General features: G+C 42.6%; 1 protein-coding gene and 1 long non-coding RNA gene across 3 annotated transcripts in view; one reads left to right on the top strand and one right to left on the bottom strand.

Annotated features, from left to right (window-relative positions):
* Positions 1-85: 85 nt before the first annotated feature.
* Positions 86-20,423, bottom strand: LOC108528359 (uncharacterized). Of its 2 annotated transcripts, none has more exons than XR_001885107.1 (3): positions 20,332-20,423; positions 6,320-6,568; positions 86-1,353 (listed from the first exon to the last, which is right to left on the bottom strand). It is a non-coding gene; the product is annotated as an uncharacterized LOC108528359 (long non-coding RNA). The 2 variants fall into 2 exon arrangements; XR_001885108.1 differs by lacking the exon at positions 86-1,353 and adding an exon at positions 3,062-3,089.
* The window catches only part of BTBD9 (BTB domain containing 9), a 492,311-nt gene continuing 486,896 nt past the window's right edge, over positions 17,463-22,877 (top strand). Inside the window, exon 1 of the mRNA XM_017870154.1 lies at positions 17,463-21,012. The gene's annotated coding sequence lies outside the window, so the exon portion shown is untranslated. The remainder of the gene's footprint in view (positions 21,013-22,877) is intronic.

Raw genomic sequence — 22,877 nt, 5'->3', positions numbered from 1 at the left:
AACACCCCCTAAAAAAAAAAAAAAAAAAAAAAAAAAAAAAAAAAAAAATAATAATAATAATAATAATAATAAAGAACACGCTTTGTTCATTAAAAGATTTTTTTTTTTTTAATTCAAGGGAGCAAATAAGATGTCCTTCCTTGAAACACTCCTCCTTTTGCTTCCATGAAACTATACCCACCTAGTTCTACTCCCACCTTCCTGACCGGCCCTTCTGTCTCCATTTCTTCCTCTTCCCTTTAAACACAGATGAGAAATACTGAGTGGAGAAGAAACCTCAACTCAATCAGTCAACATGACACCCTGAGCAAATTATATCCGTGTAAGGAATCACGTCTTAACTATGGAGTCCAGATAGTGATACTCACTTTACTTCCTAACAGGGTTATGGCTAGACTCAAGGGAGAAAGTGGGCATGAACCATTTTGAAAACTGCAGTATAGGAATGGAAGACATTCCTCCAATATTCTCTCCTCAGCAGTAGCCTTTTCTTTTCTGTAATATCTTCCTCCTTGGACAGTTTCACCTACTGTCATGGCTTTAACTATCATCTGTTTGATCATTATTTAAGGAGTTAAAAAGATTAAAGCTATAATATAGGCAGAGCAAAACATAAACATAATATATAATTATATTTTGCCTCAGTGTCAGTCTTCCTGGACTTTGGGAACAAGGCTGGTAGCTTATTTTCCCACATGGAAAAAACTGCCTTTCACCTTTTGCTGGTAATGTCCTTCTGGTGTCATTCATTTTCTCTATCTCATGATCAGGGGCATTCCTCTTTTTTCATACTCTTAGTTTTTCACACTCTCTCTACTTCCTTTCCATTTCTACCCTAGGACAGCAGTTCTCAGACTTTAACATATAATAATTTACAGAGAAAAACATTATGCTTAGTGAAAGATGCCACAAAGGACTGCATGGTGTATGATTCCGTTTCTATGAAATGTCTAGAATAGGCAAATCTGTAGAGACAGAAAGCAGATGAGGTGTTGCCTGGGGATGGCGATGGTGGTATGGGGGATGAGGAATACTGACAGCAGGAATGAGATTGCTTTTTGTGGTGATGTTTGCACAACTCTCCAAAATACTAAAACCACTAAACTGCACATTTTAAACAGGCAACTTACATCTCACAGTTGTCAGAAAAAAAAAAAATCACAGGAAGGGCTTGTTAAAACACAGATTCCTGGGTCTCACCCCAAGAGTTTCTGATTCAGCAGGCATGATTCAGAAGATCTCTGATTGAGAGTTTCTGATTTAGCAGAAACTTGCATTTCCAACAAGTTCCTAAGTGATGCTGATGCTGCTGGTCCAGGACCACACTGTGAGAACCACCACACTGGAGTAGCGCTGTCCAATAGAAAGGTAACACAAGCCACATGTAGAATTAAACGTCTTTTCTAGGAGTCACATAAAAATATAAAAAGAAACAAGTAGACCGAGCATGGTGGCTCCTGCCTGTAATCCCAGCACTCTGAGAGGCCAGGGTGAGAGGATCACTTGAGGTCAAGAGTTTGTGACCAGCATAGGCAACATAGCATGACCTTATCTCTACATAAAATTAAAAAAAATTATCCAGGAGTGGTGGTGCACACCTGTAGCACCAGCTACTTCGGAGACTGTGGTGGGAGGATCACTGGAGCCCAGGAGGTCAAGGCTGCAGTGAGCTATGATTGTGCCACTCAACTTCAACTGGAAGGCCTGATGAGACCCTGTCTCTTAAAAGAAAAAGAGTAAAATTATTTTAATATGCTTTAACAGAATATATCACAAATATTTTTAACAGGTCAGGCATGGTGGCTTACACCTATAATCCCAGCACTTTGGGAGGCCGAGGTGGGTGGATCACTGAGGTCAGGAGTTCAAGACCAGCCTGGTCAACATGGTGAAACCCCATCTCTACTAAAAATACAAACATTAGCTGGGTGTGCTGGTGCACTCCTGTAGTCCCAATTACTTGGGAGGCCGAGGCAGGAGAATCATATGAGCCCGGGAGTCGGAGGTTGTAGTGAGCCAAGATTGCACTACTGCACTCAAACCTAGGCAATAGAGTGAGACTCCATCTCAAAAAAAAAAATTTATATATATATATATATATATATACACACACACATATGCATATATTCATGGATAGTCATTATGATATACTTATTAATGAGATATTTTATACTCTTTTATTTATACAAAGTCTTTGAAATCTGGTGCATACAGCACTATACTTAGACCACATTTCAAGTGCTCAATAGCCACAGTTGGTGGCTAGTGGCCACTGTACTGTAATGTACTATTCTCACATTTTCCTTTCTTGAAATGGGCTGGGGTTAAACCTCATCTGTATAATGGTGTAATCACCATAATATTCTATATCTCATGGGATTGTTGAAGACATGAAATGAGTTAATAGATGTAAAAATGCTTAGAATAGTTTCAGGCATGTAATAAACAGCATTATCTATTATTATTTCTCTAATAATAGTCATCAAATGAAAGAAAAGAATATCTGGCTTGGTGAATTTTGAATAAAATTAAAAAGAAAGACATGTTAGCTATTTCAAGTTCTGACCTAAATCAATTAAATAAAATAATGATAGATTTTAACCTATTTGTATCAGATTGAATGCTTTTGGCTGCAAGAAACAGAAAAATCAATTCAATCAGATTTAATAATGAAGAAATTAAAAGCTCATGTAATTGGGGTACAGAGGGAAAGTTCATTTCAGTTTTGGTTGATACAGTTCAAACAATAATGTCATCAAAAGGTGTCAGGCTCTTTCTGTCTTTTTACTCTGAACTCCAGTATTGTTTTCTTCATCCTACAGCTGGTATTCCTCTTGGTTTGAGGATGGTTGTTAGTTACAATTAGGAATAGATGCTTCTTGATTTTCATCTGGCAGGAGACACAAACAGAATGACTCTCCTCCAGCGACTGAACAAAATCCTTTTCTTCAGTATCACAGGAGCTACCTGGTAAGGCCAGGTGCAGTGGTTCATGGCTGTGATCTCAGCACTTTGCAAGGCCGAGGCAGGAGAATCCCTTGAGCCCAGGAGTTGGTGACCAGCCTGGGCAACATCGTAAGACCTCATCTCTACAAAAAAATTTAAAAATTAGCTGGGCTTGGTGGTGTATGCCAGTGGTCCTAGCTACTTGGGAGGCCGTGATGGGAGGATTACTTGGGCCTGAAAGGTTAAGCCTGCAGTGAGCCATGATCACATCAATGCACTCCAGCCTGGGTGACATAGCAAGACTCTGTCTCAACAAGTAAAAATAAAAATAAAATAATAATAATAATCATAATAAAATAATAATAATAAGCTATCTGGAGTGCTGGCATTGTTCTATTCCTTGGCCTGGGCTTGCTTTGTGAGAATCCAAGAAGCTGCATAATGATTATTTGTACACTTTACTGTATCTATGTTAGACTTCAATTAAAAATAAAAGGTTGGCTGGGTGCGGTGGCTCAAGCCTATAATCCCAGCACTTTGGGAGGCCGAGACGGGCGGATCACGAGGTCAGGAGATCGAGACCATCCTGGCTAACACAGTGAAACTCCGTCTCTACTAAAAAAATACAAAAAACCAGCCAGGCGAGGTGGCGGGCGCCTGTAGTCCCGGCTACTCGGGAGGCTGAGGCAGGAGAATGGTGTAAACCCGGGAGGCGGAGCTTGCAGTGAGCTGAGATCCGGCCACTGCACTCCAGCCTGGGCGACAGAGCGAGACTCTGTCTCAACAAAAAAACAAACAAACAAACAAAAAAATCAGAAAAAAAAAAAAACAAAAGGTTGATCAGGTGCGGTGGCTCACACCTGCAATCCCATCACTTTGGGAGGCTGAGGCGTCTGGATCATTTGAGGTCAGGAGTTCAAGATCAGCCTGGCCAACATGGTGAAACCCTGTCTCTACTAAAAATATAAAAATTAGCCAGGTAGTGGGGGTGCATGCCTGTAATCCCAGCTACTCGGGAGACTGAGGCAGGAGAATCGCTTGAGCCTTGGAGGTGGAGGTTGATGTGAGCTGAGATCGTGCCACTGCACTCCAGTCTGAGCAACAGAGTGAGATCCTGTCTCAAAAANCCTGGGCGACAGAGCGAGACTCTGTCTCAACAAAAAAACAAACAAACAAACAAAAAAATCAGAAAAAAAAAAAAACAAAAGGTTGATCAGGTGCGGTGGCTCACACCTGCAATCCCATCACTTTGGGAGGCTGAGGCGTCTGGATCATTTGAGGTCAGGAGTTCAAGATCAGCCTGGCCAACATGGTGAAACCCTGTCTCTACTAAAAATATAAAAATTAGCCAGGTAGTGGGGGTGCATGCCTGTAATCCCAGCTACTCGGGAGACTGAGGCAGGAGAATCGCTTGAGCCTTGGAGGTGGAGGTTGATGTGAGCTGAGATCGTGCCACTGCACTCCAGTCTGAGCAACAGAGTGAGATCCTGTCTCAAAAAAAAAAAAAAAAAAAAAAAAAAAAAAAAAAAAAAAAATTAAGGAAACAATTATAAATGGGGGAAAATAAAATGAGTAACAGGAACACTTTTGTTTTGTTTTTTGAGACAGGGTCTTACCCTCGTTGCCCAGTCTGGAGTGCAGTGGCATAATCTCTGCTCACTGCAGCCTTGACTTCCCAAATTCAGGGAAGCCTTGACTTCCCAAATTCCCACCTCACCTTCCCAAATATTTGGGAGTACAGGCACATGCCACCATATGTGCCTAATGTTTTGTCTTTTTAGTAAAGGTGGGGTTTCACCATATTGCCCAGGCTGATCTCAAACTCCTGGACTCAGGTGATCAGCCCACCTCAGCCTCCCGAAGAGCTAGGATAATAGGCGTGAGCCACAGCGCCCAGCCAAGAGGATCACTTTTGGTTAGGAGCAAGATGAAGAGTGTTCTCTTCTTAGCAAATATATAATATTCTTTTGCTTTTTAAAAAACATATGCAAAAATATAATGTACAGCTTGCTTCTTAAAACTCAACATTATATTGAGGTTAATCTGTGTTGATATGTATATGCTAGTTAATTCATATCCCCTGTTGTATACTGTTTTATTTTGCAAATACCACTATTTATCCATTCTTCTGTTTCCAGATATTAAAGACTTTCCTTTTTTTTTTCTTTATTTCGAGAAAGAGTCTCATGCTGTCGGCCAGGCTGGAGTGCAGTGGCACGATCTCAGCTCACTGCAACCTCCGTCTCCCCGGCTCAAGCAATTCTCTAGCCTCAGCCTCCCGAGTAGCTGGGATTACGGGCAACCACCACCACGCCTGGTTAATTTTTGTATTTTTAGTAGAGGTGGGGTTTCACCATATTGGCCAGACTGGTCTCGAACTTCTGACCTCAGGAAATCTGCCTGCCTTGGCCTCCCAAAGTGCTGGGATTACAGGCGTGAGTCATCGCACCCGGCCTGTCATATTTTTCTTTTATTTCTTTTTTTCTTTTTTTTTTTTAAGATGGAGCCTCGCTCTGTCGCCCAGGCTGCAGTGCAGTGGCCGGATCTCAGCTCACTGCAAGCTCTGCCTCCCGGGTTTACGCCATTCTCCTGCCTCAGCCTCCGGAGTAGCTGGGACTACAGGCACCCGCCACCTCGCCCGGCTAGTTTTTTGTATTTTTTAGTAGAGACGGGGTTAGCCAGGATGGTCTCGATCTCCTGACCTCGTGATCCGCCCATCTCGGCCTCCCAAAGTGCTGGGATTACAGGCTTGAGCCACCGCACCCGGCCCTTGAGCCACCGCGCCCAGCCATATTTTTCTTATTAGAAGCAACACTACTATGAATATGCTTGTACATGTCTCCATCAATAGATAAGGGAGAACTATTTCTTTTTTCTTTCTTTCTATTTTTTTTTTTTTGAGAAGGAGTTTCACTCTTGTCACCCAGGCTGGAGTGCAATGGTGCAATGTCGGCTCACCCCACAATCTCCACTTCCTGGGTTCAAGCAATTCTCTGGTCTCAGTCTCCCGAGTAGGTAGGATTACAGGCATGCACCACCACACCGGCTAATATTGTATTTTTAGTAGAGATTGGGTTTCTCCATGTTGGTCAGGCTGGTCTCGAACTCCTGACCTCAGGTGATCCGCCTGCCTTGGCCTCCCAAAGTATTGGGATTACAGACATGAGCCACCGTGCCCTGCTGGGAGAACTATTTCTAGGAGTTATACCTAGGAGTGAAATTTCTGGGTCCTGGCACATGCCATCTTCAACTTCATTAGATATGTCAAATTATTCTCCAAAGTGATTTATCTATTAAGATTAGGTGTAGTTGCAAGTGATACTAAGTCCAAAATAACAGTGGGTTTAAAAATAGCAAAACATTTATCACTTACATAAAATAAATCCAGAGCTAGGCAGTGCAAGGGTGGAGTGGTGGCTTCACAAAATCATCAGGGATCCAGGAGACTTCTGTCTTGCTGCTCCACCATTTTTAGCATGTGGCCTTCATCTTACAGTGCAATATGGACGTTCGAACTTCACTCATTAAATACACATTCCAGCCAGCAAGAAGGGAGAAGAGGAGAAGAAAGACTTCCAAGTATATACTGTTGGCCAGCACTTAGTCACCTGATCACACCTAGCTGCAAGAGAGACTGGGATGTGTCATCTTTATTCTGGGTGGTCAAATGCTCTACAAAAAATAGTGGATTCTATTACTAAGGAAGAAAGGGAGAATTGATACTGGAAGTAAATGAGCAGTCTCTGAAACACTGATTGTACTATCATAGTATACATGTCTACTAGCAGTGTTGAAGAGTTAAGTTGCTCCACAAACTTAACAGAAGCGATCAAACTTTATTTTACAATCTGATTGGTATGAAATGGTTTCTCACTTACTTATTTAATACATTTGTATGTAGGTTCTACTATTTGCCAGTTACTGCTAAAGGTGCTGGGGAAACAGCAGTGAGGAAATCAAAATGCTAAACTCCCAGAGCTTACATTCTAGTGGAGAAGCCAATAAATAATAAACAAGTATACATGTATGTGTGTAGATGTAAGTTGCATGTTGATAGTTGCTGCTATGGAGAAAGATGGAATACAGGTAAAGTTGCTATTTTATACAGGTTGCTCAGAAAAGACCTCATTGACAAAAGCTATTGACGCCGAAACCTGAAGTGAGGTAGTGAGCCATGGGAATGAATATGCTAGGGGAGGGCACCCTGGGCAGAGGGAAGAGCAAAGAGGCCAAATCTATTACAGCGGAGTGAGAAGGAGAGTGGTAGGATCTGAGGATGTTAGCAGATGTGACCTGGGCAGAGACCCGACATGTTTCTGTGGTCAGGCTTGTGCTCTTATGCTGCTGCTGTCACCATGAGAAAACCATGCTCCAGTGAGCCACTGCCCTTTCCACCTGGACTCCAGAGTATTCCACAGTCTGAAGCACAGTGATCTTAGCTGATTTGCATGAGCAAGAAATAAATGCTTATCGCTGTATGCCAGTGAGATTGTGTGTGTTCATTATGCAGCATTTTTGTAGCCATAACTAACTGGTACACTTCTATATCCACCTCCATCCCCAGTTTCTCTTTTTTTTTTTCCTTTTTTGAGACAAAGTCTCACTCTGTCACCCAGGCTGGAGTGCAGTGGCGCGATCTCGGCTCACTGCAACCTCTGCCTCCCGGGTTCAAACCATTCTCCTGCCTCAGCCTCCTGAGTAGCTGGGATTACAGGAATGCACCACCATGCCTGGCTAATTTTTTGTATTTTTAGTAGAGACGGGGTTTCACCATGTTGTCCAGGCTGGTCTTGAACTCCTGAGCTCAGGTGACTGCCCGCCTCGGCCTCCCAAAGTGCTGGGATTACAGGCGTGAGCCACTGCGTCCGGCCTCCCTTCTTTTTTCTAAGTGGAATGATTAATTCATTTATTTACAATTTTTTTTTTAAATATCAAAAGTATATATATATATTTAATGGAGTCTCCCTCTGTTTCCCAGGCTGGAGTGCAGTGGCATGATCTTGGCTGACTGCAACCTCTGCCTCCCAGGTTTAAATGTTTCTGGTGCCTCAGCCTCTCAAATAGCTGGGATACAGGCATGTACCACCAGGCTGGCTGATTTTTTTTTTTTTTTTTTTTTTTTTTTTTTTGTATTTCTAGTAGAGACGGGGTTTCACTATGTTGGCCAGGCTGGTCTCTAACTCCTGACCTCAGGTGATCCACCAGCCTTGGCCTCCCAAAGTGCTGGGATTACAGGCATGAGCCACCACGCCTGGTCTCAAAAGTTCATTTATTATTTTTTCCCTCTGAGAATTGTTCTGGTTACACAAGACAGCTTTTTATATATAAAGTGCCCATTGCCATTCTTCTATAATTAAAAAAATAGGATCAGAAAAGATAACTATTAGGTGTTAGGCTTAATACCTGGGTGATGAAATAATCTGTACAACAAACCCCTTTGAGACAAGTTTACCTATTTAATAAACCTTCACATGTACCCCCAAACCTAAAAGTTAAAAGAAAGTAATGGCAGTTTATATTTCTTCTATCTCAAGAAGATAATTTTTATTTTGCAATCTTTTAATAATAATTCTAATTTCATTGTGGCTAGAGAACATACACTGTACCATTTCTTCTTTTTGAAGTTTACTGTTTTAAAATTTACTTTGTGAACAAGCATATGATTGATTTTTGTGAATGTTCCTTGGACAAGAATAGTTGTATTTTCTATTATAGGATACTAAGTTCTATTTAAAACTATTACATCAAGCTCGTTGAGGGTTTAATTAAAATCCTCCATAGCCTTGTTATTATTATTAGTCATTTGGTACATCAAAGTTTAGAAACACATATTAAAGCCTCCTAATAAAATATAGTTTTATGATAATCTCCTTGTATTTTTAAAAAGGATTTGCCTTATGTGGTTTGCTACTAAACTGCTTGATGTATAGAGAGTTATAACAATTATCTTTATTTTTTATTTTTATTTTTGAGTTGCATTTTCACTCTTGTTGCCCAGGCTGGAGTGCAATAGCGTGATCTTGGCTCACCAAAACCTCTACCTCCTGGGTTCAAGCGATTCTCCAGCCTGAGCCTCCCAAGTAGCTGGGATTACAGGCGTGCACCACCATGCCTGGCTAATTTTTGTATTTTTAGTAGAGACAAGGTTTCTCCATGTTGGCCAGGCTGGTCTCCAACTCCTGAGCTCAGGTGATCTGCCCACCTTGGCCTTCCAAAGTGCTGGATTACAGGCATGAGCCACTGCGCCCGGCTCAATTATATCTTCTTCATTTAGCTTTTTATCATTATAAAACAGTATTTTGGAACATACATTTCTCCTTTATTTTTCATTCTAATTCACCATTGCCTGATGGATCTCAATGGCATAATCTGCACAGATGGTGACAGAATCCACATAATATTGGTTAGTATGGGCTAGGTTATGCTACAGTAACAATGATCCCCCAAATCAGTGGCTTACAACAACAAAGATTTATTTCTCCTCACACTACAGAGGCCACTGAGGGTCTCAGCTACAATCAATGGCACAGTTTTTTTTCTGGAACACTGTTGGGCATCTTGGTAGAGGAACAGAGAGCATAGAAGCTTCAGCTAGAACTAGTACACATTAGTTTCATTTACATTTCACTGACCAAAATTAGTGTTCACATGATTTTGCTTCACTACAGCAAGATAGTGAAATCTTTTACAAGGTGAGTCACTGAATATTTATGAGTTATACAGTTTAGATACACACACTGATGTGTGCAGACATTAGAAAAATCAGTCATACATAGGGGCATTCAAGCTTGAAGAAAGTAAATCAAGACCAAAACAAACAAACAAGCAAACAGACAAAAACATCAAAACCCAGAATAGCTGACTCCTGCTATCAGTGGAAATAAATGGCTTCTCCTGGAGCTACTTTCTCCCTCTACACCAGGGTCTAATGCCTGGCGCCCTTCAGGTAGCATTGGACTGAACATTCTTCTCCCCAGATTAGACAGAAGTAGGACTCTTCTGAGACTGCTGGCTCTTTGATACTTCTCTGACATAGTACTGTCAGCTTACAGATGTGCCCCTTTGCCTATATCATAATATTTTACATCACCCTTTCAAGAACCCAGAGCTTCAGGCTGGACATGGTGGCTCACACCTATCATCTCAGCACTTTGGGAGGCAGAGGCAGGAGCCCAGGAGTTCCAGACGAGCCTGGGCAACAGAATGAGACTTCATCTCTACAAATAATAATTTAAAAGAAATTAGCTGGGCACAGTGGTGCATGCCTGCAGTCCCAGCTACTCGGGAGGCTGAGGCAGGAGGATTGCTTGAGCCCAGAGGGTTGAGGTTGCGGTGAGCTGTGATTGCACTACTGCACTCTGACCTGGGTGACACAGCGAGACCCTGTCTCAAAAAACGAAACAAAAAACAAAACAAAAGCCAAAACCTTGGATTAAGATCCCTTTCAGGATCAAGCTTTTCTTTTAAATAGAGAGGTAGTCAAGGGTATTTGTCTACAAAACACTCTAACTCAACCTTCAGTTCTTCTTCATTTCATCTTGGCTTCTTTCCCTCAGCCAAGAATTTCTCTAAAACTCATCCTAGTCCTACACATCTCTGCCATTCACCACCACTATATGTGTCTGGAGGTCTCATCTGTCTTACAGCATGATCACCATTATTTCCTTTACCATCACTGTGGTAATCATGGGTGCTGCTCACTCTTATTTGGTTCTGTTTCTCTTTTGAACACATGGTAGGACTGCACGTTCTGGCTTCGTTAGGGTTGGTTCTGTGTTGAGCTCTGACATGAATTGTGAGAAGTGCTGTCTTTTCTGGACTATTGTTAGTGTGAGATCCTCTAGAGTTCTCTTTTCCCTTTTGGAAAATACGTTGATGTTTTGGGGTTTTACTGTTGCATAACCTAGCCTATCCTGACTGAAACATATCCTTTTAAGTATTCAAAATGTACATGACAAAGACACTTAAAATCTTTAGACACCTAAAAGAGTACAAAATGCTCCACAACACTTGAGGTACATATGTACTCACAGCATTCTTATCTGGCTAAGTCAAAATTAGATTGGCTCAAGCACCAGATGCCATTTAAGTGGGAAGTTCAGAATCATTCTAGTAGGCGATTGCCACTTACCCTACATGATTTTTCTGTGCAGTCCACACACCTTATGCATCAGAATCACCTCAGGTATTTTTTAAAAAACCAGGCTCTCCTGGTACCCCTTAAATGAGAATATCTGGCAGTAGGAATCAACATGCCCCCCAAGTCATTCTTAAGCATACTTCACACAAGATCTTTCTGTTTGAAGTTGCCTTGCCCTACTTTGCGTGTCTTTCATACGACTTTCAGACCAACACAATCCAAAACTACTTTTTGCAGTAATAAAAATGTTGTGTACATGCACTGTTCAATACAGTAGCTATTGACAATTTTTTTTCTTTTTTTTTTTTTTTTGAGATGGGGTCTCCTTCTGTTGGTTGAGCTGGAGGGCGATGGTGCGATCTCGGCTCACTGCAGCCTCAAATTCCTGGGCTCAAGCGAGTCTCCCGCTGCAACCTTCCAAGTAGCTTAGACTAGAGGCACACACCACCGTGCCCCACTATTATTTATTTATTTATTTACTTTTGCAGATAGGCGGTCTCACTATTTTGGCAAGCTTGTCTCAAACTCCAGGGATTAAGCAACCCAATAGCCTCGGCTTCTCAAAGTGCTGGGATTATAGGTGTGAGCCACAGTGCCTGCCCACTATTAACTTCTTGAAATGTGGCTAGTGTGACTGAGAAACTGGATTTTTAATTTAAATGCAAATGGCCACATGTGACTAGAGGCTACCATACTGGACAGTGCAGTTCTAGACTGTTAGCTCCTTTAGATCAGAAACTGTTATCTTCCATCTCTGTATCCCCTCTGTGCCTGGCACAAAATAGCCAAGTAAATGAAAACTGAAGTAGGAAATAGCCTAGGCTATTTTTGTGTGTTTGTTTTGGTTTGTTTCTTTTGTTGTTGTTTGTTTTGGTTCAGGGTATATTAAGCAATGAAAAAATACAAATACACAACTACAAAAATTATAGTATATTTGAAATGTTTACCTTACATTTACAAAGCAACTTTACTGTCCAATTTTTAAGATAAGTACAGTATTAAAATATTAAATCATAGACACATTGGTGTTGATGACAATGCCTAAGAATAGTCATAGCAGTCAGTTACCTTTCTGCCTTCAGCTTAACAAATATAAAAGATGTATTAAGAGAACAATGAATCCTGCTTTAGAATCTTCCATGTACTTCAGTTAAAGAAAGTACATGGAAATAGATACACTAGTGAATACTACCAGATCATTAATATTTGAAATCAAAAAGAGTTTAAAACAAGGAGTCGGATTTAGATTAGATATCTAGATATTTAGAGAGCTAATCCTTCAAATTCTGGCCTACTAGAAGAGAATACTGAGCGAGATTGTGAGAAAATGATTTGATGGGAGAACCTGGGACTTGAAGCTTCCCACTTATGCTTGTCAACCATTACTTCACCTATCCATCTCCCTCAAGAAAAAAAAAAAAGTAAAGTTAAGAGAATGACATACTGCAGAGTTGCAGTAACATTAAAAGACAATTCATTATTTTAGCTCTATTTATCTTATGTAAAATGCTAGAGAACTCATAAACAAGATATATTCTTATCAGCAGAGAAGGGTGTACAAGTTGTTTTTTTTTTTTTTTTTTTTTTTTTTGAGAAGAGTCTTGCTTTGTCACCAGGCTGGAATGCAGTGGCACAATCTCAGCTCACTGCAACCTCTGCCTTCCAGGCTCAAGCAATTCTCGTGCCTCAGCCTCCCAAGTAGCTGGGATTATAGGTACACACATCATGCCTGGCTCATTTTTGTATTTTTAGTAGAGACGGGGTTTCACCATGTTAGCCAGGCTGGTCTCAAACTCCTGGCCTCAAGTTGATCTGCCTGCTTCGGCCTCCCAAAGTGCTGGGATTACAGGTGTGAGTCACTGTGCCTGGTCAGGTGTATAAGTTTTAACTTTTGCCTGAANTTTTTTTTTTTTTTTTTTTTTTTTTTGAGAAGAGTCTTGCTTTGTCACCAGGCTGGAATGCAGTGGCACAATCTCAGCTCACTGCAACCTCTGCCTTCCAGGCTCAAGCAATTCTCGTGCCTCAGCCTCCCAAGTAGCTGGGATTATAGGTACACACATCATGCCTGGCTCATTTTGTATTTTAGTAGAGACGGGGTTTCACCATGTTAGCCAGGCTGGTCTCAAACTCCTGGCCTCAAGTTGATCTGCCTGCTTCGGCCTCCCAAAGTGCTGGGATTACAGGTGTGAGTCACTGTGCCTGGTCAGGTGTATAAGTTTTAACTTTTGCCTGAAGTGAGGGCAAGGGACTAGGAATCAGATAGTCATCATAAGCATATTTACCACTTATTTTCCTAGGTTTTTCACAAACAACTTGAAGTGGCTAGTGAAATTACAAACAGAATGTAGAAAATTATAGATAAACCGGCCGGGTACGGTGGCTTACGCCTGTAATCCCAGCACTTTGGGAGGCCGAAGTGGGCAGATCACGAGGTCAGGAGTTCAAGACCAGTCTGGCCAACATAGTGAAACCCCGTCTCTACTAAAAATACAAAAAATTAACCAGGTGAGGTGGTGTGAATCTATAATCCCAGTTACTTGGGAGGCTGAGGCAGGAGAATTGCGTGAATCCAGCAGGTGGAGGTTGCAGTGAGCTGCGATCGCGCCATTGTACTCCAGCCCAGGCAACAGAGCGAGACTTCGTCTCAGAAAAAGGAAAAGAAATTATAGATAAACCAGAGAAGGAGAAAACCCAAACTTAAGTACCAGGTTCAGTACCAGTAGAAAACAAATTAGAATGCAGATATACAGACCACAGGTTTCTACTCAGGCACTAAAATGGAGCTACACATTTGACTCAGAGCTCAATGGCAGCTAAGGTGAAAAGGAACACATACCCAGTTACACAATTCACTTGCTGTAAGCAGGACAATCAGTTATTCAAGAGTAGCCAAGCACTTCATACCTAGCTCTGAAAGAAATTTTCATGTGATCAAGTGCATAATAACAATCCTATAGTAAAAGCTATTGAAGCTTAGAAAAGGATACCCCAATATATGGCACTTTGAAGTACTAAAGAAGCAGCTTCAAAATCTGACACCCCTTCACCCACACCCCATCTCCAAGCTTATCTCTCCTAAAGCTCAGGATGAGGTTTTTCTCTTTAGTTCCCTTATATACCTATAAATTGGACCCACCAAAGAGAAACACAATTGCCTTTGATCCCCTCCCTGAAATTTCATTAACTAGAGATTAAACCTCACATCAGAGGGAGACTGAAAATTAAACACCACACGTAAAGTCCAAACTTTGTACCAAACTATCATCCCTTTTCCCTTCCCACTTAATTCCAAGAGAGAATCATTTACTAACCATTGCCTGAGCATTGGAGCCATTTATTCTTCCTAAAAATAACTTACTGTCCCTTAAAATTACCACATCTCCCCCATCTCTCCTTCTCTTATGAAGAAGGGTATATAAGCATCTGGACCTCATTGTGTTACTGGATAATCATTCTCCCGTGATTCCCCTGTGCTTGTGCACATTAATAAATTTGTATACCCTTTTCTCCTGATCTGCATATTGTTGGTTCACTTTCAGCACACCTTCAGAGGGCAGAGGGGAAGCTTTGCCTATTTGCCCACACAATGCACTGGTGGGCTCTGTGGAGTTGTCTCTTCCAGAATTGCTTAACATAGACAGAAGATACAATACTCAAAATACAAGCCATGAAAACACTCCTGGTTGTGGGTGGGGAAGATTTCTGTTTGTATGCTCAGGACAATATGGTCAGGTATGCAGTGTCTTGATGGACCAGCTAATATTGTGTGGCTGACCAAAGCCAGATACACACTGTTTAGAATTCAGTAATCTAATCAGCAGATGGCAGAGGGCTGACAGCCTTTTGTGAAGAGTGAGTCACCCTGTTAAGATTCTCACCTAAATAGGAACATTCCTCTCCATATGGTAGTGAACAGACAGAGCCCCTGCAGGCAACCCAGGATTTTCCTTAAACAACTCTTCAAAAATATGAAAAAAATCGTGTTCAAGACCATCAAGTTCCATTCAACAGAGCAAGGGGTCTGCAAACTCACAGACACGTCATGTTTTTCTTTTCTTTAAAAAAAATTCCCATTAGTTACCAATATTTAGAGGTCAACAGTTTTCAAATCTGGCAACCTTGGATGCTCATACCACATGGTAACAATCTGCTGGGCTGAGTTCAGAGTACTTACCCACCTGCCTGGGCCGTTTAGGCTTTAGAATGCTCTGTTGGAGAATGATCAAGATTTGGATTGAAATTTTTCAAAGAAGAAATGATCAGTTGCTCACTCTGACTGTAGGAAAATCTAACTAATGCTCCCATGAAATATATGGCTTTTAGCAAAGTGGCTGGCCAGTAAATCTACCTGGAAGAATTACTTGCAAAACATACCCTTAAGTAAATAAATTAATGTGATATTTAGTTACTGGATCTAAGCCAATTAAATTTGAGGACATGTGCCCCCCCAAAATTATTTCAGTTTTGGAACAGGTGATCTTGATCCATCCTTTCTGACAAATGGTGAGCAACAAGATCAGCTATAAAGTTTATTATAATAAAATATCAGCATATAGGAAGATCATGGGTTTTTTAATTTCTAAAGCAAGGGAGCATGTGTCCAAATAACCTAAAAGTGGTTTCAAATTACTTAGACATAAGTTAAAAACAAGAAGGGCTACAACTATTTTATGCCACTTAAAATATTTTTTGATCTGTCTGAACAATTCTATTGATCTGGACTTTCCAGGTCATACAGAAGTCTTGGTTTTATATGAACCTGGATTCTATATTTAACTCATGCAACTTAACCTGAAACCAGCTCTTATTCACAGAGTCAAAGTATGAGAAATCATTTGAAGCTGCAAACATTATTTTAAGAACAAAGTTTATTTTTCTTTTTTTTTTGAGACGGAGTCTCGCTCTGTCGCCCAGGCTGGAGGGCAGTGGCCGGATCTCAGCTCACTGCAAGTTCCGCCTCCTGGGTTTACGCCATTCTCCTGCCTCAGCCTCCCGAGTAGCTGGGACTACAGGCGCCCGCCACCTCGCCCGGCTAGTCTTTTGTATTTTTTAGTAGAGATGGGGTTTCACCGTGTTAGCCAGGGTGGTCTCGATATCCTGACCTCGTGATCCGCCCGTCTCGGCCTCCCAAAGTGCTGGGATTACAGGCTTGAGCCACCGCGCCCGGCCTAAAGTTTATTTTTCTAATTGTAAAGATTATTATTGTACATTGTCAACAATTTGGAAAATACAGAAAAGTTTACATTATTTTTCTTTAAAAAATTTCAAAGCAACAGAATACAGATATGCAGGGCAATTCACCCACTTACAAACGCTGAGCCAACAAATTTACTCAGAGCTTCTTGGCAAAGTGAAAAGGGAAAAACAGCCAGTTATATAATTCACATTGCCTATAAAGAGAAAACACATTAGTTACTCAAGGGTAGCCAAATATTTCATGACTCGTGGCTCAGAGAGACAATTCTCTTGTGTTCATATGAGGAACACAGACTGATATCACACACAACAACCTGTAAACTATGCCTTCTAGAACTCCTCAGTATAAGGGAAAGGGTACACAGTATGAAGCCTGGGGGTTAAAAGCATGGATTTGAATCCTAGCTTTATTACTTATTAATTGTACCTTGAGTAATTACTTAACCTTTCTATGCCTTGGCTTCCTGTTTTATAAAATATTGTGAATAATATCACCTACTTCAAAGGGCAGTTATGAGGCTTAAATGAACTAATGCCTACAAGACAAACATAGGTAACATAGGTACAGGTACTACGTATCTTGTACACGGTAAACATCCTTATTATTAAAGTCAATGCTAAAATAAATATGTGTGCACATGCAATAGTACAGAGAGAGGGCACTTAAACCAACTAAGGGCCTGAGGAAAGGTTTCTTGGAAAAAGGATGCTTGTGCTGGGTCTAAATCTTGTTCTACTATGACCTCGGCCAAATTATTTAAATTTTGTCCCTATCTGCTAAAACAGATATTTTGACTTGGCCTTCCAAAGCGCTGGGATTACAGGCATGAGCCACCACAACCAGCTCTACCTTATTATTTTAAATTTTTATTTATTTTTATTTTTTATTTATTTATTTTTTTTGAGACGGAATTTCACTCTTGTTGCCCAGGCTGGAGTCCAATGGCGTGATCTTGGCTTACTGCAACCTCTGCCTCCTGGATTCAAACGATTCTCCTGTCTCAGCCTCCCGAGTAGCTGGGATGACAGGGGCATGCCACCATGCCCGGCTAATTTCTGTATTTTCAGTAGAGACGGGTTTTCATCATATTGGTCAGGCTGGTCTCGAACTCCTGACCTCAGGTGATCCACCCACCTCCGCCTCCTAAAGTGCTAGGATTACAGGCATGAGCCACCACGCCTGGCCTTATTATTATTATTATTTTTAAAAAAGAACTATGACAACTAGTTATGTACTTAGCATTTCTCTCTCTCCAAATTGTGAGTTCCTTGAAAACTGTGTCATAGCCATAGTGTCTAGGACAGAAGCTGGCACGTAATATACGGATTCTTAATGGTTGAAAAATGGTCTGAGAAGGATTTGAAGTGTACTGTTACAAGCAAGTGAGTCTGATATAAAATTGGGGTGATTGAGCCCAGGGGGTTGAGGCTGCAGTGAGCCAAGATTGCACCACTGTACTCCAGACTGGGCAACAGAGCAAGACGCTGTCTCAAAAATAAAAAGAAATAAAAGTATTGAATCAAATATGACAAAAAAAATAAAAAATAAAATTGGGGGATTATCTAGCAATTAATGTGAAAAGTATAGACTCAGCTTGATCCCATCCTTTGCCAGATGAGCAAACCAAAGCCTGGAATAGCTGAGGGATTTCTTCAAAGTTATCTAGCTAGTTAATGGCCAGAATCAAGACTAGAACCTTGAAACTCCCATCAAACCAGTCCAGAGGCCAATCCACTATATTGGTCTGCCTTTCAGATCTCAGTGATTTAGTATGTATCTCCACTATCCCACTGAAGTTTGCTATTGTTGGTTACCAACCACTTTTCTGTTGCTAAATCCAGTGAATGCTTTCTAGTTCTTGATATACTGGGCCTATTTGTGGTCTCTGACTCTGTTGACTCCTCTCCATCTTGCTTGCTTGGCTTCAGAGGCATTAGGCTCACCTAGTTCTCCTTTTGTCTCTGGCCATTCCTCCTCAGACTTCTTTTTGGGCTTCTGATCATCTGCACCTCCTTTTAAAGTTAGTGCTCCCCAGGGTCCCTATCCTTGCCTCTCCTTATTATGTCTTCTGTATTTTCTCCCTGATTGATCTCATCCATGCCTCGGGCTTAAATTACCAATTATAAATTTATTTCTTCCAAATCTATTTTAACTCAACCTCTTTCCTCATTCATAGACCTGTATAGTTTGAGTGTTTATTGGACATTTTTCTCCAGACGTGGAGGTTCCCTCCATCAGGTCACAGTCATATTGCTATAGTCTCTGAAGGTGCTGAATTGTCCCCTTCGTTTCCAGGTAACGGAGAAAGCTGCAGGAAACCAACTATTATCTTTATTGCTGACTGTATTAATTTCCTACTGCTGTTGTAACAAGTTAGCACAAACCTGGTACCTTAAAACATACAAGTTTATTATCTTGCAGTTCTAGAAGTCAGAAGTCCTAAAATCAATGTGTTGGCAGGGTTGTGTTCCTAGGGTGCTAGAGAAGAATCCATTTCCTTGCCTTCTCCAGCTTCTACAATTTGCTTGCATTCCTTGGGTCCATCTTGAAAGCCAACAGTATAGCATCTTCAAATCTGTCTGACCTCTGCTTGCATCATCACATCTTCTCTGACTCTAACCCTCCTGCCTCCAGCCCAGTCAGACAATCCAGCATAATCTCTCTAGATGCATCATTTAGTCATATCTGCAAAGTCCCTTTTGCCACATAATATAACATATTCACAAGTTCTGAGTATCAGGGTGTGGTCATCCTTTTTTTTTTTTTTTTTTTTGGTGTGTGTGTGGGGGATCATTATTCTGTGTAACACAGCTGACAAAGCTGGTATTAAATATCACCTGTGGACAGACAGCTTCCTAATGCCAAACTCTGGAATTAAATACATATACTTTCTTTGTAGCCCTGGACTAGGCACCCTTGTCCCTACCCATAGGCCCTGCTCCAGGAGAAATGGAAAAGAACATCAGGATAGTTCCCTGAAGATTGTTATCTTTTAAGAGAAAAAGAATGGGATAGACGTCACATGTCTAGTTTCTCCCATTTAAGTTCACCAACCAGGAAGTCACTCCTCTAGGGAAGAGTGAATTGGGGACAGGTACAGTGAGAAGCCAGGAGAGTATTACACTAATAGATGTCATTCCATATGGAAGGAAGACATTGTGAATGGAGAGTAAATGTTTCCCCAACAAACATATCCATATTTGAACTCATCATCATACTTCACATATCTGGTCACCCTCCTAAAGAATGTCACCATCACTATCCATAATAGTAACTTAGACACCTGTGGATAATCAAGACTCATGTAGCTTGCCATCTTGCTAAATGTTACCACTGTCTACCTCAGCACTAGTGCTAGAAACCTGGCCTACTCATTTATCCCCCCTCAGTGCTGTGAATTCTACCATCTTAATGGCGCTAACATCTATCCCCTCCTCTATTCCCACTGCCAATGCCTTAATGTTCTTATCACTTGTCTGGAGTACTGCAATGGCCTAAAAAATGGGTCTCCCTGCCCCAAGCCTTGCTTTTCCTGACGATTTTCACTTTTTACTTTTACTCCTGAAGCTGCTTTTGCCTGGACTTAAGTCCTTCCCAATCTGTCTCCTCCAACACCCGCACGGGTGATCCCCTACCTTGCTCCAGCGCCGGGGATAACTGACTCTCCTATATCAGCTAGAGTCAGACCTGCACCCGGATTTCTAGGACTCTTATCTATCTAGATAGATAAATTTATTTTTTGAGACAGTGTCTTCCTCTCACTGCAGAGGCTGGAGTGCAGCGGCGTTCAAGTGCAATCTTGAACTCCCCAGGTTCAAGCGATCCTCCCACCTCAGCCTCCCGAGTATCTGTGACTACAGGCGCGCGCCATCATGCCCATCTAGTTTTTGTCTTTTTTGTAAAGACGGGGTTTCACTATGTTACCCAGGCTGGTCTCCAACTCCTGAGCTCAAGCGATCCGCCCACCTCGGCCTCCCAAAGTGCTGGGATTACAGGCGTGAGCCACCAAGTCAAATAGGCTTTATACTTACAAAGTACCTTTGCATACCTTATTTCATTTTCACCTCACAATTCTCCAGCGTAGGCTGGACCGGTATTATTATGCCCATTTACAGGGAGAGGAAACTGAGAGTCAAGGCTGGGCCAGTCATACCCTGCTGCGAAGTTAACGAGCGTCACTTAGCAGCCTCGACATTAACCGCGCTCTCAGCCCTTTCCGGTCCTACTCCTTGGAGAACCTTCCTGCACCTCCAAGAACTTGCCGATAGGGTCTGCGGCGGTCCGGACAAGGTCACTCCACAGGCGCCCAGGACCTTCCCATCCGTAGTGACGCGCGCCGGTGACGCCATACAGTGACGTGCGGTGACGCGACTTACCCCGGAGCCAGGTGCCAGCAGGGCAGCCACACCCTGGGGCCCCCTGCTCTGGAGGGGCAGCGGTTAGAGCAGGTGCGGAAAAGCCGCCAAAGCCGCCTCAGGCGACTTTCTAGGCCTGCACCCCGGGACCCAGCAGCCCGCGGTCGACCGGTTGCTAAGTGACGCCACCGCGCAGTGGCGCGTGCGCGGCCACGGCAGAGTGCGTGAAAGCGGACGCGCGCCGCGGCAGCCGGGGCGGCGGCGAGGACGGCGGCCACGGCAGCGGCGAAGGGGGCGGTGGCGAAGAGGGGGGTGCGGAGCGGGCGGAAGAGGCGTCTGTGCCGGCTGCTAGGTCGCAGAGGAACATCGTTGGGGTGAGTAGCCGGGTCCTTGCAGGGGAGGTGGGGCCTGGCCGTACCTGCTGCGCGGACCCGGGGCTCGGGGACGCGCGCCCCCGCCGTATCCGCGCGCACCGCTCCCCGCCCCTCCGCCGCTTTTTCCGGGGGCGGGGAAGGAGCTGGGACGGGGCCTGAAGAGGGTCAGTTCCTGGGCCCTGGTGCCCTGGAGAGCGTAGCCGAGGGCCGGGGAAGGCTCGCAGTCCACGAAGGTGTAGTAGGAAGTAGACGTCTCGGGGGTTCGGGGTGGCTCTACCAGCCTCCCAAAGAGAGGAGTTCGAATCAGGAGCAGCCCAGGTTCACTAGCAGCCTCGTATCCTGTCTGAGACGACGTTGCCTGGGACTGAGAGGAGGCGAAACCCGTGACCCCGGGTTGGGGGTTCGGAAAGTTTGGGACTGCTGGGGCCCTCATCTCCCCTGTCCTGGCCAGCCTCTGAGTAGGAGCTGGTTGTTATGGAGAGAGTTGTGAATCAGTGCCTGCGTGCGGCGTCAGACACACCCACGTCCTAGGGAGGGCGACCTGTCAGTATATATCCGGGGCAGCCAACTTGTTGCCTAGAGTTTCTAACTTCACACGTATGTGCATGTGTTACCTTGGCGTTTTAGTACATTGTTGCTACGGAGTTTGAGACCAAGGTGCTGATAGGCATCCTCATTTGTTACTTCCTCATAGACTCAAATAATCTTGCTGTATTTCCCAGAACCGTGTTGTGCTTTTGTTATTAGTAGGTCCAAGGAAGTATGGAAGCATGTTTTGTTTGTTTTTCGTAAAGGCAGTACAGGTTGCTATTTTCTGGGCAGAAAATAGGGATTCTGTTCACTGGGCTGGAAAGTGTTGATGATGGGAGAACCCAGAGTGTAAAGGTGTAGCTCATCCTCAGCCCAGTGCTCTCTTCTCAGTGCTCTGGACTAGATGTAATGGGTAAATGTATGGGGTTCTGGTTACCATATTTAGGAGCGAGGAGTATTGGAGACAGGGAAGAAGCCAGTGTTTTCTTTCTGTTGATTAAGGCAATGTGTAGAACCAGTGAAAAGATAGACTGTACTGAAATGTAATGTTTTGTGCAAGAGGATTGAGGAAAATAAGTTCAAGGTTCTCATTTAGGTCTAAAATTCTTTGATTCCGTTTCATGACTGAGGATCTATAAAGTATGTTACCTCTTGGAACCAGTCATAACCTTGCTTTGTAACACTTACTAGATTACTCGGAATTCAAAGTGTCTTCCTCCTTGCACTATAATAGCTTTTAGGACAGGAATCATCTGTGTTTTCCTCCTTGACCTATGTCTAACACATAGGAAAAACGTGCCTGCCACAGAGTAGGCATGCAATGGATATTTGTTATATAGCACACTATGCTCAAGTGGTGTATCTATATATAGAAAGCATTTAGTTCAGTCCATTAAGTACTTAATAAATGTGCCTCCCTCTGCCCAGTATCATGATAGGTGTGGGAGGAGGATTATGGAGTGAAAAATGACATAGAAGACCTTTTTTTTTCCTTTGAGAGCAGTAGTCTAGCTAGGAGATATATAAAATAATTATAAAACCAAGTTAAGTAGCATGTAGCCAGTGCTCTTTGAGGACTATAAATGTGGTAGGAAATCAGAAAAGATAGGATGTGTAGGCTGAGTTAGGGAACTCTTTGAAAGAGGTAAGATTTGACTTGCTCTCTGAAAGAAGTGTAAAATTTGAATTAAGAAATAAACCAGGGACTAAGGAAATAATAATGTGAATTTGACAACTTTTATGTCTGGTAACTGGAGCAGAACGTCTCTTATAGGGGAATACTGGAGAGAGATTGCTTAGCAGGTTGGGAAGACAAAGTGTTAAGGACTAAGGCG

The sequence above is a fragment of the Rhinopithecus bieti genome, unplaced genomic scaffold (assembly GCF_001698545.2).
Source record: "Rhinopithecus bieti isolate Rb0 unplaced genomic scaffold, ASM169854v2 scaffold_4553, whole genome shotgun sequence".
Lineage (NCBI taxonomy): Eukaryota > Metazoa > Chordata > Mammalia > Primates > Cercopithecidae > Rhinopithecus > Rhinopithecus bieti.
The sequence above is the reverse complement of the archived record's forward strand: the minus strand, read 5'-3'. Positions and strand labels throughout refer to the sequence as shown.